The following is a 16,467-nucleotide window of genomic DNA, read 5'->3' as shown; positions in this document are numbered from 1 at the left end:
TTTATTTTAGAATTAGAAATTGAAAGCTTAAATGGCTTAATGATGAGTTGAATCGATTCAATTTTGAGTATTTGACAATATAAGAGTTTAATTAAATATTTGATTCAGTTTGGTAAAATTAAAATTTGATCAATTGGGTCCAAATTGAAGTTAATTTAAGTTATGAGGATTGGGAATTAAGATTATTATGAATTAAATTTATTTGTGAGATGTTCAATTTGAATATATAAGTTATTGACGGAGATTTTGAGTTTGATTTGAAATTGAGGGCCTTAAAGATTTGGGAAACCATAATTGATGATAGTAATAAGTTTCATTTGAGATTTGGAGCCTTTTTGGCAGTTCGATTAAAAATCTGATTCAGATTGATAAATGTAAATATAATTAATTGGGTTTTAATGGAAGTCAATTCGACTAATTAAATTATGTGTGATTTGTGATTAGTTATGATTAATTTAATTATGTGTTAATCAAAATTTATTAAGACAAGTGTTGCTTAATTAAATTAATCCAAAACATAAATTGAATTATGGAAGAATCTAGAATTGAATGTATGTGGTTGTGGTTGTGGGTGTGGGTGTATTGAGCAATTTTGTGGGTGTGCTGAGAATTATATGTGTGTGTATATATGTTAAGAGTTAAAGAGTTGAAGTTGTTGTTGCTTTGAGAAACAACAAAGAGAGAGAGAGAGAGAGAGTGAGAGTTACTGGGACAAAAAGAGAAGAAGAGAATTGAGCTCAAAGAAGAATCAAAGAAGGAAAGTGTAGAAAGGAAGGAAAATTGAGGAAATCATCAAGGAACTCATCAATTGCTAGAACAAAAACAGAAGAAGAGAATTGAGCTCAGGGAAGAATCAAAGAAGGAAAGTGTAGAAAGGAAGGGAAAATTGAGGAAATCATCAAGGAACTCATCAATTGAATAACTTTAGGTAAGATTTCTCCATCTTTTTCATGTCTTGACCTTGTTTTGCATGGATTCACATACTAGAGCTTGTGTTTTGGGTTTTCTAGAGAAGTTCATGAAACTTTGCAATCTGGGGTTTGAGATTGATGAGTTCATGCATCTATCTTGTGTTTCATCCTTGTATTCATGCATTTTTCATGATTTCATGAGAGAAATCATGTATCAATCTTGTTTGTAAGATCAATTGCATATGTATTTGAAGATTCAAGAAAGTTTCATCATATTTAAAATAGCGAATGAGAAATTTTGAAAATTTGTTTTTGTTTTTAATCTTGAATAAATCTTTCAATTGATGTTATCTAACATATTTTTAGAACCTTATGACTCATTTTATGAAAGGAATTTGAAGTTTGTTGATGATTTTTAGAGATGACTTTTCATGTTAAATTTACGAATCATAAAACTTAGAGGTTGTTTTCAATCTTGAATTATTCTCTCAATTGAAGTTATTGAGGTTGGTTAATTTGAGTTTGAGAAGGTTATTTTGAAAATGAGTTTTATATTTAAATTTACGAAACAGAAATCATTAAATTAGGCTTTGATTCATGGATTAAGTTTTCAATTGACCATGTTTTTCATGTTTTCTTGCATATGGTCCCTTCGGGACATCTAGAACTTGCATTTTAGCACTCTAAGAACATGTTAGCAATGTTTTTGTTGGAAATGGTTATAAAATTCTGGGTAAAATCAGAATTTTTTCCTAAGTTTGGTCTATTTTTTAGGTGGGCCCCGTGCGTCGTTTTACACGGGTCAAAGTGGTAACGCGTTCTATGCCACGTTGTGATTCACGTGGTATATTTGGTTGCTCAAAACCATTACCGAGTGAATGGGAAATTGAAGCCAAAGTGTGCTCCATGGAAATGGAGTTTTGGGGAAATTCCTTAAGGTTGTAAAATGGCTTGTCCTACATTGATTTGGTGGGAGGTTTTGAATGGGTTTATAAGGCTTGGGTTTGGTACTTGGGGTGTGCCCCAAGGGGTACCCAAGTGTTTTAGAGGGAGAGGTTATGGGCAAAATGGGCTAGACCCATTGGACCCAAAAATCACCCCCCCCGCGCGCCGCCGGCCGTCCGGGCTGGGTGCGGGTGCGTGGTGTGAGGTTGGGTTGGGCTTGTTCAGCCCAATACTAATCTTTTTGGGCCAAAAACATTTGAATTTAATTTTATTTTTTGGTAAAATAAAATCCATAATTCAAAATTAAACTGGTTTGGTTTTACTGTACATCCAAACAGGGCCCTTCCCGAAATAAACCAGTCTGGTATTATTGCACACCCAAACAGGGCCCTTCCCGTTTTGTTATCGGTTTGAAATATAACCCAACAGATTCAAATCTATTTGAATTCAAAACCAAGAGGTTTCATACCTGTTCAATTCAAAACCAATAGCCACCTTTACATCTATAAATAGACTAGCCTCCCATTTGGATTAATCTCCAATTATCGTACTCCATCCTCTGCTATAAACCTCTGCATTTTCCTGCACTTATTTTCTGAAAGAAAGAGTGTAAATACTTAGTGTGTTCGTAAGGCAAACAATTTGTAGTGCTGCTATTGTTTGTAGTATATCATTTCATCCTGGGAGATAGACGTCCAATTTCTGAAAGCACCGTGGAGAGGACGAATCTGTCTTAAGGACACAGTGTCAAACACTGGACTTGATCAGATTATAATTCGAAGAAATTAAATCAAGTAAATTATTTAATTTATTTTCAGTGTTTTATTATTTATTTAAATCAGATTTTAATTTTGTTTTTGTAACAAAATAAAATCTGTTTTTATTTATTTATTTTTAATTCAAGTTTGATTTTTGTAATCAAACAAATTCTCTCATTTCCTTTATTTCTTTTTATTCTGGTTGTTGTTTAGATACAGTGAAGATTGTCCAACAATCTTAAGACAGAATGTAACAACCCTCACTTCAACTTAGTCATACTTGCATACATTTATGTATGATCTTGTTTTGTTATGTGCATTTGCAAATCCTGTCTTGTTTTGCTTGAGTGTTGCTTGCATGCTTTGTTCTTGCCTGGTGTGTTGCCGGGGTCATCTTAAACCTAGACACCTTGGAACCTTTCCACACTTAGAACTATCTTGGAACCACTTCGGTTGACCTCCACCTTCACCCTGGCATATTGGCCGAGATGTCATCATCTAGGCCGAGGTGTGCGTCACCTAGGCCGAGATGTTATTATCTAGGCGTTCTAGATACTTGATCCTTGCACTTAGTGATTTTGTTCCTGGAATGGTATGACCTAGACCGAGGTGTGGCACATCTAGGCCAAGGTGTGGCACAGCTTAGTCAAGTGTTGTCCTTCCGAGCCGATGTCGTCGCCACCCTGCTTGCCGAAGCTTTGCCCTTAGCCAAGATCATCACTTGCCGGAGTGCTCTTTCCGTCTAGCTTGTTGAACACACTTTGTCACGGTCTTGTCTTGTCAGTCAGTCACCTTTTTTAGTAGAGCCAATCAGCCGATGCCACGTGTCCCAGCAGAGGGTTAAGTCAGTGACTGTCGAGAAAAACATATCATTTTGTATCAAATCTTGTCTTTTAGAGAGAGAGGCTCTAGGAAGGAGAAGGAGAAGTTTTGAGTGAGAGAGTAGACTTCCAAGCTTGATCTTGGAGTTTGAACCGTTAGATCCCAGTTTTGAGGTTAGAATCGGTTTTAGTAAGAGAAAATAGTGTTCTTGTGTTCTTGAAGAAAAGTCTTGTTTTGATCCGAAAGTTTGCATCTAGAACCGTGTTTTTGTGTTTGTTCTCACAAGATCTTTGAATATGGGTGCCCAGGTCCATGTTTTCAAACTCATAGCACGAAATCTCAGACCTTGTAATAACAAGTTATGATTTTAGCATGCATGTTCTTCATCTTTTCCATCTTCATGTTCTTCATGTTCCTCCAAGGGAAAACCTATATTTTCCCGACTTCGCTTTTGTGTATGGCCGTCGAGACCGCACCTCGGCGAGATGGTGTGGGACCTCGGCCAAGACCTGGTTGGTGCCCAGCACGTTCTCCCGAGATGAGAAACAGTGTTTTGTTTTGATTTAACTTAGTTTTGATGAATGTCGAGATCATCCGTTTACATGTGAATCTTGTTTGAAAGTACGTTCAATAGACTTTGTCATGTGTTTGTAGGACTCGGACTTTTGCCTTGACTCCGACGTTGAAGAACTAAGTGAGTGGTATTTTTAATAAAGCTATGTTATCATGTTTTGATAAGCTCTGCTTTACCTTGTTTTGAAAAGTATTTGATCAAGCATGAATGATTATCCCTATTTTGTATATCAAGTATTATCTTGTTTTGATGACATTCTCGGAAAGTCCGTACGTGCTAGCGGACTATAAGCACTTGTGGCACAAGTCCTTAGTGCCAAGGGACTATAATGCAACTGCACATCTTGTTTTGAAAGTCCGTACGTGCTAGGGGGACTATAAGCACTTGTGGCACAAGTCCTTAGTGCCAGGGGACACTACAACAAAAAACACATTTTATAGCATTTTTTTATAACGTTCTTTTGAAAATGCTATAAAATGTGATGCATTGGTGGCATTTTGTAATAAAATAGCATCTGGTGAGAACATTTCAATTTTTATAACATTTAATATAATTTTAATAGCTTTTCATACATGTTGTGAAATAATCCGGAAATTCAAGATTTTAATTACAGTGTATAAATGCTATAAATAAAAATATAATGCTATCAATTATATTAAAACGAAAAGACCCAGATTTTTTGCGCTAAAATCTGGCACCCTTATTTTTCAGCAAACCCACTCCCAAATCAGTTTCCTATTTTTCCTCTCATTGTGATGATCAACAACAATGCTTCTAATGCCTCTAGGACTACTTCTTACTCTACGATTCTGCGATTCTGTGAAGCTTTGTGTTGTTTAAAGGTAATGTTCTCTCTCCCTTGCGATTTCCTTCATCAATTATTATTATTATTATTATTATTATATATATATATATATGTACTGATTATAGTTTCTATTTTTTTTTGTTTATATGAAATCCTCTAAATTAATCTCAAGTACAGCAGAAAGAGAGGATTTTGGGAACAGATTGTAAGTATTATTTCTCTAATTTTTTTATATTGATTGATACATGCATGTTGTTTTTTGTGTATAATTTTTGGGCTGGATTGATTTTGCTTGTGCGTGTATATATATATATATATATATATGTGTGTGTGTGGATTAGGTTTTGATTTTGCTGATTGTATGGATTGGGTTTTGATTTTGTTGATTTTGTTGATCGCAACGATGCTTGTGGAGACCCCAAAGTGTAGTCACGCAATCCCCAAAACCATTCACCACCATTGTTAAGAATATGTCTCTCTCTATTCTAAAACAGAGATGAGATACAAATCTATATGACCCAATAACGAAAACAAACTACACACAACCGAACAACTCTACATTAAGAGTCCATAATTGCAATTCAAAAGTTTATTCAGCATACCCATACCAGACCCACCTCTTTTAATGTTATTTATTATCTAAGTTGGTTGCTCCCCACCATTAATCATGGTGTCTGCAATTTTCATATATAATAAATAGCAAGTCTGATAACTAAATAAATAAAATATTTGTTATATATTGTATGTAATTCAAATGGTAAGAGTCTAGTTTATCAAATTTATAGTCATAAGTTCAAGTCACACCCTTTTCTCTATTGCTTTTATTTTTATTTTTGGGAATAGAAAATTGGAAGTATAAAGAAAAAAAAAAGTTTAAAGACACCAAATAGATGCTCAAAAATATAATACAAGTTGAAAAATGATTTGGCAAGTCATTTTCAGGAATGACTTTTTAATATATATATATATTTTAACCTTTTGGTGAGTGGGATGATTAGTAAAAGAAACTTAAGCTTTTGTCACTTCTGCACAATGATCAAATGATGAATTGTTTAAGAGTGTTGAGATCATCATGCCCCATGAAACTTTATGACATTTCTAAAGTGTGGATTATGGATACAGTTAATCTCTCTTTTATCACACACGGTATTGAGTGCAATGGTGACAACTCTAAATGAGATGGTGATAAGATGGATAGACAACAGGTGGAGTGGTCTTAACCCCTGCCCCCATTTGGAGCTCTTAATTTAGTTCTTAAAAAGATAAATCAATTATGCACAAATAACACGATTTATGTGATTCACTCAAAATTAGGGTTACGTTTACAATTGCCATGAGTTTATTATGATAAAAAAGGTTATAAGAGATTTCAAAGATAATTATCTCACTTTAATTATAGATACATAAAAAATTAAAACAATGTGTTATTAGGCCACAAATATAAAAAAAAAAAAAAAAAAATTCCCTATTTCAAAGTTAGATCCGCGATGGAATGTTAGGGTTTTGCTTATCAAAATTCACATCATGCCATGGTATTGGCTTCACACTAATGAAATGAGAGATTAGTTTGAAGTTCAAGCTTGCGAATCAGGTGGCAGCATCCCATTTTTCCAATTCACACTGCATCTAGATATTAAGCACATCTCTCCATACTTTTCAAAAAAATATATATTTTTCATTTATTTAAATTGAAATTTGTTTTTTGTTTGTTTAAATCATTTGTCTCACTCTCACAGAATAAAAAAGAAAAGAAATAGAAAGAGTCATACTGGAATAAAATAGAATAGAATTAAATGATTATATTCAATTTATTATAGTGAACTACTTTGTCTTGGAGTCTCGTAAGGTTAATGAAAAAAGTGAACAATTCTCGTCTTCATCTTATTAACTTATTGTAGTGTTTGATTTCACCATAATAAAATAGAATCATCATTCATTAATTCATTTTTTTTTATAACGGTGAATAATAATTCTATTTATAGTACAATTTTATATTTTTTTTATTGAACAAAGCATGAAAATAGGCATATATTAGAACTAACGGTTCACACACGCGATACGTGTGCAATTTAAATAAGTAAAAATAAAATAAAATATTTATTATATATAGTGTGCTGATCAAGTAGTAAGAATCTTCTTCATTTGATATAAGTCCAAGGTTCAAATCCCCTCCTCTCTTCTATCTATTTTTTTTTAAAATAAAAAAGTGGACACGTGGTATAGCATAAGAAACTAAGGCTTCAGGACACCATAAAAAATGTTCACTTTATATATAGTATAGATATATATGGATTGGGTTTTGATTTTGTTGATTGTGTGTATTTATAATTTGCTGATCTGTTTGGTTTAGTCTTTAGGCTGCTGATCTGTTTGGCTGCTGAAAAGTTATGTTTTGTTGATCTGTTTGGTTTAGTCTCAAGGCTTATGGCCCTGTCTGTTGGAGGATTTTTGTGGCCTTATTGGTCTCAAGGTTTAATGTTGTTTGGTCTCTCTTAGATAATTGGTTGATTGCTGAATGTTGCTGATTTGTGTTCATGCTGATGTTTAGTCTGTCTTAGTTGCTGCTAATGATTAGGGGCTGATTGCTAAATGTTGCTGATTTGTGTTCAAGGTTAGATTAGCCTTTTGGCTCAAGGCCTCTATCAAGGACTTCCCCTTTTCAGTCACTGATGTAGTTTTCAACTGCTGACATATTAGGGGCTGATTATGAGTCTGCTTGTTCTGTTTTAATGTTCTGTTGTTCTGTTTTGCTCTATTAGTTAGAGGGTTGAGCTGGAATTGGTCTGCTTTTTTTGATCAACAAAACGAAACTTTATAAATGAAGAAAGCAAAATATGCTAAAACTTACATTAAAAAAGATGGAAACTGCAAAAAACATCAACGCTAACCTTAATAATCCCAACTAGGTTGGCACCACTAAGGAAGCACAAACATATGCGAGCACTAACCCAAAGATTGGTGAGAAGCCAATCAAGAGGAACCAAAATTTAGAAAAAACAACAAAAGCAGCCTACAGCAGTAGCATACTGCTGCAATAAACCATAATACACCTATAGCATACACACTAAGACAACAAACACCTACAGCATACACACTAAGACAGCAAACACCAGAACCCCAGCAGGAAGCTACACACCATCATACCATAGCCAACTTCAATGCCCTTCCATATCCAATATAATGCAATACACCTCGCTGAACCTTTCATGGCAATTAAATTTCAATCCAGAACCAACCACATTCAGAACCAGCACATTAGCTTTTGGACACAGAACCTTTCATGGCAATTAAGTTTCAATCCAGAACCAACCACATTCATAGCAGCTCTAAACTTAACAAATAGATTTCAATCCAGAACCCACCACACACAGAACCCCAGCACAGCACAACAGCAGAATCCATCAAAGTGCGGCTCCATCCTAATCAAAAGGCAGCATAACAGTAGCAGAGGACATGAATTCCCACCAGACCATGATTTTACCCACTAAATTCCAAGGCTAAGACCAAGGTATTACAGCTCAGAACCTACCAGCATGATTTTACCCACTCAATCCAGGTCTTAGCCTCCATCCAGAACCAACCAGATCCAACCAGCAGATCAGGTCTTAGTCTCCTACTATCTGCACAAACCGGAATTGGTCCGCTGATCTGTTTAGTTTAGTCTTAAGGCTGCTGTTCTGTTTGGCGGCTGAAAAGTTATGTTTTGTTGATCTGTTTGGTTTAGTCTCAAGGCTTATGGCCCTGTCTGTTGAAGGATTTTTGTGGCCTTATTAGTCTCAAGGCTTAATGTTGTTTGGTCTCTCTTAGATAGTTGGCTGATTGCTGAATGTTGCTGATGTTTAGTCTAACTAACCCCATAAAAAGAAAGAACTATATATCAATGAAAACAAAAAATGGGCAGCAACATAGGAGACTTGTCCAGACTAAGAGAAAACCTGGGGAGAAGCCAAAAAAACCAAGATATAAAAAGAACATCAACAAACCTATAAGCAAGCCTCCAAGATAACACCCTAACAATACCCAAAATACCATGCAAAACCTTAACAGATAGGGCAGCATGCTGTGAACAAGATGATATGTTCTTGGGCCCCATAAAAGAATATGTGGACCATGAATATATAATTAGCAAAACAGACCATATGGATTAAAATCCCTTGCACACCCCGCAAGGGTAGGTTCAAAAAAGAACTAGAGAAATCTCCAAAAGAACCCAACAGATGTATACAGTTCAAAGAACAACAAATTTCTTCACTCCTTAGGCGTTTATAGAAGCCACAAACACTGTCCCCTTTCTTCCAAGGAAGAATGCCTCCAACAAAGAGAAGACTTTGGCCTACATGATGTTGCCACACTTTCCAGCAGCCTCTGTGTAAATCACCATGCTCCCATGATCTAGTACAGCAGCGGCCATGCACCCTATCACCATAATTCCAAGATTTAATGAAACCAGCAAAGGGTAAAAAAGCTCCTTCACAGTGCTTCCACACTTTCCTGCAACCACTATGCTTGTGATCATGCTTCCTCAAGTTGGTAGATCTTGTCCATTGCAGATGGTTGTATGAGTACCACCTATACTTAGGATAGCTAATCACAGAAACAAACAATTCAATATAGCACCACACAATATACGAGCTCACTTCTCTCAACCCACAATTTAGAATCTCACAACACTCGAGGTCTTCATCTCCTGGTACCTACACAGAATGTAAGTAACAGTAGACAAAAATAAATCAACACTTAATATGGCTAGTGAAATTTTGGTAAGAATTTTTATCTTTCTCACAAAACTCTCAGCCCACTGATTTTGGTTTCCCTCACTCACAGACTGCATGTCTTGCTTATTCATGTGCCTATAAAATGAGCAAACTTGAGAAAAACAGTCAATTTGTGCTACCATCACTCAACCCACATATTAGTGAACTCCCATCTCTCATTCCAAGATGCTGTGGGTACTACAGTTGCATGGCCAGCTGACAAAGTTGTTATGGGGCAGTGATCACTTCTACAGGTTAGTAATTTTTTAAAGATTAAAAAAATTACTCTTCATGAACAATGTACATCTTATTATTTTCATTTCTATTTTTTCCACCTTGAGAAATGTATTTGTAAGGAATCTAGAAATGTTTTTTTTTTTTTTTTTTAATGAATAGACGGGTCAGCTACCGACACAATTCTCAATTCTACACATCAGATTCAAAACAACCAAACATTGATTATGAATGATGTTCTGTAAAATGAAATAGAGAAAACCAAGTTATAAATTCGAGCTAACTCTCAATAACAAGACCCAAGAAGAAAACATGTGGCAATCCATCCCATGGAATGAATTCAGTAAGAACAAATCTCACAATTACATGCAGTGCACAAACTAAAAGGTTTCTTCTCATTCTTCTACAGCACTAGCAGCACTAAGATTCATGCTGAGGTCAAGAACCTACAGAGGAAAAAAAAAAAGCATGTAAATTAAATAAATAAATTATTAATTAATATTAAAACCCTTAAAAAATTCATTATGGATGATAGAGAGGGTGATGCCTTGGTTCATAGAGAGACAAGCATTTAGGTAGTAGGAATGAAGAAACAAGATAGACAGTTATTTGGAAATATGGTGACTGCCACTCTAAGAGATGCATCAACAAAAGAAATGATAACAAGTAATTGAACTTGGATACTAAATCTACAACACAGAATTACTAAATAATAGAGAGCTGTTATTTCCACAGCCCCCTTTTATCCTTTTCCAGACCATTTGAGAGGGCACCCAATGTGTGAGGAGAGATGTGGAAATGGGCGGTCAAACTAACTCTGTATTTATACAATATCTAGAACATAGGATAGAATCATCCAAGATTTCCTTGAAGCTGTTGCATGCAACCCAGAGAGTCATGGATTTATTTAAGAAGGTAATCCAACAACATAAAAAGCAAAAATAATTCTTTGCACATACAATGATCCCAAAATTATACCCACGATACAGTTGTGATGCAAGATGACACCCTCATACTTCAATCACTTTGCTATTTTTTGCACAACTTTCCATCTATATACATGCTTCCAAACACCCACTATTCAACCACCTCTCCCCCTCCCTCCCTCTCTGAAATTTGTTGATTTCATGAGTTTCAGTTATATAGACACGGACGACATGTGACACGACACAAATAGGTCGACACAAACATTTAAAAAAAATATAGGATGCAACACATGGGAGATACATGTAAACTATATAATTTTATTTTTATTTTTCCTTTTTAATGATATAGACTCCATTTTTAAACTGATTATACTTACTGTGACATGTTGATTATTGTTTTGTAGTTATTATCTTTGGAAAGAAGATGGGACCAATAGAAGTCAGCTTGGAAGTTTGTGGGTGCATAAAAAGGAATTTGAATGTGTCATTATGTCTTTACATACCGACATTATGGCTTTAAGTTTTTGTTTTTATTTTTCTGAACCTAGTGAGAGATTGTGTTTTGGTACTTTATTAAGGCCATGTTATGACAATTTTATTATTTCTTGAAATTTATGGTGATGAGTTATTTTTCAATGACGATACTGTTTTGTATGTGATGGATGAAAATATGTTTGTTGCATTTACAGGATTTAGGTTTTCAATATTGGTGTTGGAATGGATTTTTATTATATTTATAAATACTAGATGATAGCATTTAAAATTGCTATCATAATGAGGAATTTATAGCATTAAAAAAATGTTATCAAAAAGTTTGTTGGCATGCTTTATTATAACATTCTTAGTTAGTTATGATATAGTAAATTGTAACATTACTAGATTGCTATAAAAGCAATTTCATAGCATTAACAAACTGTTATCCTTCGGTATTTTTAGTAACTTTCAAATTTTTCATAGCATTAAAAAATTGTTATAATATATTTACGATAACATTCAACGACAACATTCGATAAATGTTATAAAAAATGATACACTTTTAATAACATGGGCAAACATAGCATTCCAACGAATGCTATTGTTTACTTTCTGTTAAAATATATCATCACCTACCACCTCCACTCACCTCCACTACCACACACTCCACCTCCACTCACCTCCACTACCACACACTCCACCTACCACCTCCACTTCACTCCTACACCTACTACCACATTTTCTTCTATATATAGGAATTTGTAACTATCACAAAAAAAAACAATCAATTCATCAATCAATAATACAATTCTCTATTTCTCAATTCTCTATTTCTCTTTATACATTAAATTTCTACATGGTATCAGAGCGGGTTTAGAACCTAGTATTTTCGCTTCCCCGGCGGGCGGCAACCTCACCTTAGCCGCCCGCCGGACTTCAACCTATTCCGCGTATTTTCTACACATACCTGCCATCACTAGCTGTTACAAAGTCCCTCTTAATTAGCTTTCTTGTTCCAAGAAATCGTTCGTGTGAATTCTTCTTACAAGACTGCTCAAACAGAGCTGCTATAGTAGTGGCCCCTTCCCAAGGAACTTCAATCAATTTGGCCGATCTACCATTACGGATTGCTAGACCTGCCTCACCACCAACCTGAACAGGTACCCCTCTCTGTTTGACCTTTAGTACACTGGTCGCGGCAGCCAGGTTGTTGTTGTTGCCACCTTTGTTAATCATCCATCAGCAATGGCAGCTCTGCATTCCTTGAATGGTGTCAAATTCGACCCGCAGACTGGATCTGTTCTCCATATTGAAATGGCCAGATCAAACTCAGTAACAGGCTGTTACATAATTGCAGTGGCCGTTACAAGGGCGATTTTTGTCACACCACTACAGCAGGCTGTAACAGAGTGCAGAGGTTAGCAGTGTTGATGATGCTAATCTGGTTTCGACAGCAGGGGGAAGTTTATGCTGCTCATCTGCTAGAGTGCAGTGGACAGCGGTATTGAGGATGTTTATCCGTTAGAGTGCTCATTTGGTATGGTGTTGTTATTTGGTTGCAGCTTCTGCTATTGTTATTTGGCTGCAGCTTCTGTTCATCTGTGCACTGCTGGGCAGTCTTGAGTGTGGTTTTGTTGTTGAACAGGCTACTATAATGTTTGTGTCTTTGGAGAAAATTGCAGCCCAGGCCCCAAAATATGCTGTTTTCTTGCTTCTAGACTAATCAAAGATCAAACTTGGACCCAACATCAAGGAGGGCAACATCTCTCTCTCTCTCCATGGACCCAACATCATCATCATGCACCCACTCAATCTCTCTCTCTCTGATTCATTCAGATTTTCTAGTTGCAGAAATTAATTCTCTCTCTCTCTCTCTCTTCCTTTTGCCCATTTGAAATCCCACTTCTCACTTTTCTTTTATTTTAATATTCCCCCACCTTCTTTCCCACTTTTCTTTTATTTTAATATATATATATATATATATATCTATATATATTTTATTATACTATATTTCCCATATCCCTACCATTGTTCGTGAGCATCCCCCGTTTTCCATTATCTTCTTATTATTATTTTTTTTTTTCTTCCACCGAAAAAAAAAAAAAAAAAAAAAAGCAAAACAACAACATCTCACTGATGTTTTTCATATCACCTATCCACAACTATTTTTATCTATTTTCTTTATCCATTGTTTTATTTTATTTTATTTTTATTATTACACACAACAACACTACAAAATAACACCAACACCATTCCCCAACCTTGTCATTTTATTCATCTCGGGGATCAACCCCGAGCACATTTCTACAACACACAAAAAAAAAATAAAATAAAATAAAAAATAAAAAATAAAAAAAAAAACAAACCAACACAACTCGGAACAGTGGGATTTTTCTTCTCTATTCTGCCGCCGGTCTTTTCTTCTTGCCTCCGTCCTGGGCGGCCCTTGCTGGTGTTGCCTCCGTGTTTCCCACTCCACTGGGCATGATCACTACTCCCTGCTCCTCCACTGCAGCATATGGCGGCCCTCCAAATCGGAACATCACGGTGGCCTTCCGCTTCAGCTCCTTGTTTTCTGCCTTCAGCACACTTATCTCTGCTCGCGCATCCTTATACATGCGCTGGAGCAGAGCTAGCTGGGAGGTTAAATGCTGCACCTCATTTGTTCTACTCTGCAGCCGGTTCGACAAATTTGTGACCGCCGTCATGCTTTCCACGCATGCCTTCAAAGTATACTGGTTGGCCTCCACATCTGACTGCACTGCCATTCTTTGCTCCACCGACCGCATCGGAAAGTTCAACGGAGCAAACTCCGGGGCGCTTGGTTGAGGTTCTAGTGCCACCGCACCAGTTGTCTCTCTTGTTGACTCGTTGAGGTCGGGAAAGAGGGTGAGCAGCCTGCGAGAAGACGATGAAGCCATTTTCTGGGCAACAGAGTGTTACAGAATATATCTCGCAACAGAGTGTTACAGACTCTCTCTCTCAGCACAACGAAGAGTTTTTCAGACTCTCTCTCTCAGCACAACGAAGTTTTTTTTTCAGAGGTTTTTCGCAGTTTTTCTCTGCCTCAGCCTCAGCATCAACCTTGGTCTTATAGCCGAGGCAGCCACGCGCATCGCGCGCCTCTTGCCACCAGCCGACAAACGGGCACGCCAGCCAAGGCGCCCACGTGCCTCGCCATCATGTCCGGCACACTTTTTGATGAATTGGGCACGCCTTTTGATGGCACGCCTTTTTGAAAGATTGGGCACACCTTTTGAGGGTGCGACTTTTTAAGGGTCCGACAAGACTCTGTAAACTGTCCCGACATTGATTCCGGTTAGTTTCTACAAGGGTCCGACAAGACTCTGTAAACTGTCCCGACATTTGATACCGGTTAGCTTTTTCAAGGGTCCGACAAGACTCTGTAAACTGTCCCGACATTGATTCCGGTTAGCTCCTTCATGGGTCCGACAAGACTTTGTAAACTGTCCCGACATTGATTCCGGTTAGTTTCTACAAGGGTCCAGCAAGACTCCGTAAACTGTCACAACAACTGTCTTCAACAACGGTCTGACACGACCACACAGTGTCTGCTACAACGGTCCGACATGACCCCATAAACTGTCTTCTACAACGGTCCGACATGACCCCATAAACTGTCTTCTACACCGTTATGACACCACCATACAGTGTCCTCTACAACGTTATGACACCCCCATACAGTGTCTTCTATACCGTTATGACACCACCATACAGTGTCCTCTACAACGTTATGACACCCCCATACAGTGTCCTCTACAACGTTATGACACCACCATACAGTGTCCTCTACAACGTTATGACACCACCATCCAGTGTCTTCACCAACGGTCTGACACGACCATACAGTGTCTCCTATCCTCTTTTATTTTTTATGTATTTTCTTGTTTTGTTCCTCTCTCCAAACTCAAGTTGGTTAGTTTCTATCCTCCTTGAGTTTGCGAGGGGCTGTTAAAATATATCATCACCTACCACCTCCACTCACCTCCACTACCACACACTCCACCTCCACTCACCTCCACTACCACACACTCCACCTACCACCTCCACTTCACTCCTACACCTACTACCACATTTTCTTCTATATATAGGAATTTGTAACTATCACAAAAAAAACAATCAATTCATCAATCAATAATACAATTCTCTATTTCTCAATTCTCTATTTCTCTTTATACATTAAATTTCTACACTTTCAATAGCATTCATCGAATGCTATTAAATGTGTTTTTTGTTGTAGTGGGACTATAATGCAATTGCACATCTTGTTTGAGATATCTCCCTTACTTTGTCTTGTTTTGCCACTGACGGTTTACCGCGTGGGTTTGTTTGTCCGGAATGTCATCGTTTGTAATATGTTGATGCTAGTAAGCATCCCTTGAAGCTTTAAAGATTTGCTAGATGGACGAGGTCCATCCCTTGTTATATAAAGTTTTGATATGTATCGTTTTGAAAAGACTTCGGCTATTGTTCATGCAAACCCTTTATTATTTATATCATTCACTGAGTATCCAAGCTCACCCTTTCAATATATATGTAGATGATGAGCAAGAAGGCGATGACGCCTAGATGTGATTCGCGAGCTTGTTTTGGATTTTTGTTATGTCGGCTTGACTTGTATTTACGTCGGCAATCTTGAAAATTATGTTTCTCGACTTGTAATACTTGTATTTTGCACACGTCGGCTTGAGAAGCCTCTTGATCAAGATGTAATAAGTACTTTACTTCATTTGTACTAAGTTGTAACCCATGTGTAGATGTTTGCCATTTCATTTGACTTACGCACAGCTCTTATGGACTAATCTGATTTGTATGTATTGCTTCCGTACTTGTGAGCCCCATATATTTATACTCTGTTGTGTGTGGATTTTGAAAATTGGCCTTCGGTAATCTCGAATTACTGGCCATCACGGCACCATCCTACTAGGGGCGGTTTAGGGTCGTGACAGAATGGTATCAGAGCACAAGTCCCTTAGTATACGTTATTTACACTCTTTGAGTCCTAAAGAGCATAGGATTTCCCCTTAGAAGGATGTTAGGATTGCATCATATTGCTTGCTATGTGAACAAAGTGTGTATCGTCTCAGCATGCTTAATTGTTACTTGCCTGCGTGTTTATTTGTTCATTTTGTTTTAAAGTCACATTTTGCATACTCATAGCATCATGAGGAGAGGTAGACCTCCAGTTGGCCGAGATCAGTCCGAGGACAGATTAGACAGACTGAAAAGGTTAGTTGAAGGTT

The 16,467-nt window shown here is 36.9% G+C and overlaps 1 protein-coding gene across 3 annotated transcripts in view; it reads left to right on the top strand.

Moving 5' to 3' along the window:
* Nucleotides 1–16,467, top strand: part of LOC114322461 (uncharacterized) — a 186,561-nt gene that overhangs the window by 64,943 nt on the left and 105,151 nt on the right. The window contains exons 5-8 of one of the 3 annotated variants that reach the window (XR_014364488.1): nucleotides 4,722–4,852; nucleotides 4,993–5,020; nucleotides 9,640–9,823; nucleotides 11,134–11,365. The exons of 1 other annotated variant lie outside the window; for it this stretch is intronic. The gene's annotated coding sequence lies outside the window, so the exon portion shown is untranslated. Of the gene's footprint in view, nucleotides 1–4,721; nucleotides 4,853–4,992; nucleotides 5,021–9,639; nucleotides 9,824–11,133; nucleotides 11,366–16,467 lie in introns of those variants that run through there. One more of the 3 variants, XR_014364489.1, reaches the window with a different exon arrangement.

This window comes from Camellia sinensis, chromosome 3 (genome assembly GCF_055761805.1).
Source record: "Camellia sinensis isolate YWXY chromosome 3, ASM5576180v1, whole genome shotgun sequence".
Classification (NCBI taxonomy): domain Eukaryota; kingdom Viridiplantae; phylum Streptophyta; class Magnoliopsida; order Ericales; family Theaceae; genus Camellia; species Camellia sinensis.
Note: the sequence above shows the minus strand (reverse complement) of the source record. Positions and strands in the feature narration are given on the sequence as shown.